Genomic DNA, 4620 nt, shown 5'->3' with positions numbered 1-4620 from the left:
GGTGGGTAATCTTTGGACAATGAAGGCGGTGCTTAGGGGCTTTGAGATGGCGTCGGGTTTGAAGATTAATTTTGCTAAGAGCTCTTTGATTGGTGTTAATGTCGCTCCCGATTTTATGGCAATGGCTTGTGACTTTTTGGAGTGTAGCCAAGGAAGCATTCCTTTTAAGTATTTGGGTCTTCCTGTAGGGGCGAGCTCTAGAAAGGCGGTTACGTGGGAACCGATGGTGGAGGTTTTAAATAGGAGGCTTAATTCTTGGAGTCACAAATATATTAGTTTTGGTGGAAGAATAGTTCTCCTTAATTCGGTGTTAAACTCAATTCCAATTTTCTATCTCTCGTTTTTGAAATTGCCGACACACGTTTGGAGGAAGATAGTTAAAATTCAAAGAGATTTTCTTTGGGGTGGTGTGGGAGGGGGGAAGAAGATAAGTTGGGTGAAGTGGAAGTGGGTTTGTCAACACAAGAAGAATGGGGGATTAGGTGTGAAAGATGTTCGGGTGGTTAACGTGAGTCTCTTGGCAAAGTGGCGGTGGAGATTGTTAGATGGTGTTAATACTCTTTGGAAAGAGGTGGTTAGGGAGAAATATGGGCCGAGCTTTACTAGTTTGATAGAAGGTAGAGAGGTTGTCGCCCCTATTAATGCTTCGTTGTGGTGGAGGGATATTTCTAGAATAGACAATTTTGGTATTCATGGTTGGTTTACATCGGAGGTTAGTAGAAAAGTGGGGAATGGGCGCAACACAAGCTTTTGGAATGTTCATTGGCGGGGAGACATGTGTTTAAGGCTTAAATTCCCAAGACTTTTCATGTTGTCTACCCAAAAAGAGGCAAGTATTGATGATTTGTTTGTCTTAAACGGTACAAATAGGGAGTGGAGCTTTGTTTGGAGACGGCAACTTTTTGTATGGGAGGAGCAACTTGTGGTGGATTTATTGGTGGACTTGGAGGGAGTAAATTGGCGGATTGAGATGGTTTGATTGTTCTTTTTTAACGCCGCCCGACCTCTTCATCCATTGGGAGTGCTGGAGCGATATGGAAAGAAATAAGAAAATCCGGAATGGCTTATGGCTGGTTTGGCATACTACTATTTGGGCCATATGGAGAGCAAGGAATGATAAAATCTTCAATAACTCGCTTTGGGAGGTTGGAGAAATAGTAGAAGAAATTCAGGTTTTATCGAGGCGATGGTTGCTTTCCCGGGTAAAAACTTCCCTTTGTATGTTGTATGAGTGGAAATGGAACCCGAAGGACTGTCTTTTGAGGTGATAGAGTCGGCATTGTCTGGTTTTGAGTGGGTTTGGGACCCTTGCCTTTGGTTCTTGCGATGTCAGGCTGCTGGTTGCTGTTTTCAGGCCCTGTGGTGTTTCTTTTTGGTTGTACGGTCTATAATTGGGATGTGCAGTGGCATTGCTGGCTTCTGCAGGGCTCGGTTCAGTGCTCGGAGTGTCTGCCTGGGGCTTTTTTCCTGCTATCGGCTGCTGTTCTTGTGTGTCCTGCTGGGTTCTGCTTCGGCAGTTTGGTTTGAGGGGCCTGTCCTAGTACTGTGTGGGTGGCCTCGGAGTTGACGCAAGGGTATGCATGTGGTTTGTCTTGTGTATATGCCTGCGTCAATTTCTTAGGTTCCTTATTGTTTATGGGTGGTTTTTAAGGGGTTTTTGTTCGAGCCATATCATGATAGGCAACCGATTTCCCCTTGTATGTTTTTTTTCCCACCCGAGCTTATTAGTGCATCTTGCACAGGCTTGTAGGTTAATAATATTTAGCCGTTTCAAAAAAAAAAAAACAAATGTATACGTTTTTTTGTTTGTAATTGAGACAGAGAAAGTCCAGATCAAAGAAATTGATGATCTTGAATTTTTATAAATGTAGTTAAATGTATGTGCAAATTGCTTTTACAAACAATACGTAGATTAGTGAACAACCATCCATAATAAACATATTAAAATTATGGCTTAATAGCAGTTTTAGTCCCCTAACTTTCTCAAATATGTGATTTTGACCCCCTAAGAAGAAAAAAAAACTACAAAACCGCCCCCTAAGTTTTGCACATGTGGCAGTTTTGGCCCCCAAGACCATTTTTGACTCGGTCTACGCTGACGTGGCACCCTAAGTGAGGTGCCACATGTTATTTTTTTATTTTATTTTTTTTACCTTGGGGGCCAAAACTGCTACAGTTGCAAAACTTAGAGGGCGGTTTTGTAGTTTTTTTTCTTATGGGGCCAAAATCGCAACATCGTGAAAGTTAGGGAGCGAAAACTGCTATTAAACCTAAAATTATTTATTCCATGTTTTTTAAAACGCAAAAATATCCATGTCTTTTGGTATCAAAAATTCATTTCCAAATGATAATTAAAAATGAATTTAGGTAGTAGTATATGATCATATTTTATACTAGTATTAACCTGTTGTATAAAATGCTACGAAGACCTGCAAAACAAAAATAGTGAGAAGATCTGAGACGTGCTGATCGCACTGTTCTCAAGGATTTTCCGTGTATAGAACACTAATCCCCCAGGATTTAACAGACCCTTCCCAACAAGTCGAGGATTCAAAATTGGCAAGGAATATTATGTAACAGGAAGGCAGGAAGTGTAACCCAAGAACAATTTTAAAAGAGTGAAGGAAGTATTTCTTTCTTTCTGATACGTGAGCTTTTTCTTCTAAAAAATCTGTAAGACTTATATGCTACTCAACACAATATATACAAGCACCTTTCAAGACTTTTCAAAGTAACCGTTGAGCAACAGAAAAAGAACGTAAGAATAACTATAAAGGGTGGGGGTTATTGTTCCTAATTATTACTCCCTCCGTTTTAAAATGAGTGTCGTTTTAGGTGTTTACACACATATTAAGAAATGCAATGATTAAAAGAAAGAGAATGGTTATTTTACGAAATTATCCTTATTAGCTATTGGTTAGTTTTAAAAGTAATACTTTGAAAGTAGTGTGCAGAGTATTAATTGGAGGATACAATTGAAAAGAAAAAGTTATTATTGCATTGGAAACTGAAAGTGACATTCATTTTGAAACAATTTTTTTTAGCTAAAGCGACACTCATTTTGAAACGGAGGGAGTAGCGTATAAGGCATATAATTAGGATTGTACAAAAACATGTGCGTTACTTAACAATTAGCCTTAATAACCTTTAATAACCTTTGTCTGATAAAAAGTCAATAGTGAAAAAAGAGATTAAACAAGCTTTAATGACAAAAGATACACGGTTATTCTTATTTTAAATAATTGAATTAAATACTTTCTACTAAAATATTTTTCAATTAAAAATAAGAGACAAAAATATACTACTACCTCCGTCCCTAATTATAAGACCCTTTTGAAAAAATAACGAGAATTAAGATAGTGGATATTTGTATTAAATATGTTTGTAATTACTATTGGTTTTACAATTTTATCCTTTAAGAGAGAGGGTTGGTTTATGTTTTCAACATGTTATTTATTGCTTATTGAAGAAAAAGATGTATAATAAATAGGGGCATGTATGTAAAAAAATAATTAATGTAGTTGGAAATAGAAAAGGGGCCTTATAAAAAGGGACAAAAAAAATTCTCAAAAGGGTCTTATAATTAGGGACGGAGGTAGTATTTGAAAACTTTTGAAATATAATAAAATTTATTTCATAATCAATATAATCCTAATAATATACTCTGCTCCCTATATATCGGACTAGACTTGCGTAACATTATGGCGGGCTATGTCACATGACATAGTCAATCGGTGTGTGCCACGTGAATTTTGTCCATATAACCTTTTAAATCGGTTATTTGAAAAAGCGATTTTAAAAAGCTTTTGTTTTTGGAAAAAAGATATTTTTATTTTCTTTTTTATTTTTGTTTTCACCATTTATCCCTCAGGATTGTATTACTGGCTCTGATACCAGATTGAGCGCAGTGTCGCCAGCGAAATTTTCTCGAACTTGATTTAACATTTGTTCGATTTTGATTAAACCTTGAAATGGTTTTAAGAGTGTTTTAGCTCTTTCTTTTTGTATATCTGTAAGATTTTCTAAATCTTCTATTTCTCTTAGAAAGTCTTCAATATATTCTATGTGATATTGTACGAATTCTTTAGAATGAAAAAGAATTTGCCTTAAGACAATTCTTCTATGATAGAATTCTATATCAGAGACTATGTTCTCTAATCTTTCTTTAAAGAGTTTTACTTCTGTTATAAGACCTAAACCAGGCATTATATAATTTTTTCTAAAGATTGTTCAAATTCAGTTAGTTTTTGAGATGGCCATAACAGGGTTGTGGCTCTTTCTTTTTGTGTAATAGAAACATTTTCTATCTCTTCTAATTCTTTTATCATTTCATCTATATATGAAATTTGTAAAATCATTAAATCATGGATTCCCCAAATTGTGTTCTTCATTTCTATTCTAAAGAAATTTTCTTCTATTTTGTTAACTAGGGCATCTAGTTTTATTCTGAATAATTTTAGTTCATTTTTTATTGTTATTCCTGGCATTATAATTTTCTATTAATACCTGAAAGTTCAGTTTTTATTTCTGATAAAGCTTTATTAAGCTTTCTTTTTTCATAACTATCTAATGAAGTTCTAGCTGGTAGAAACTTTGGTTCACTAGTATTTTCTTCTTGTT

The sequence above is a fragment of the Medicago sativa genome, chromosome 1 (genome assembly GCF_051527215.1).
Source record: "Medicago sativa cultivar Bolivia chromosome 1, Bolivia_mono, whole genome shotgun sequence".
NCBI lineage: Eukaryota > Viridiplantae > Streptophyta > Magnoliopsida > Fabales > Fabaceae > Medicago > Medicago sativa.
This window is presented reverse-complemented; position numbering follows the sequence as displayed.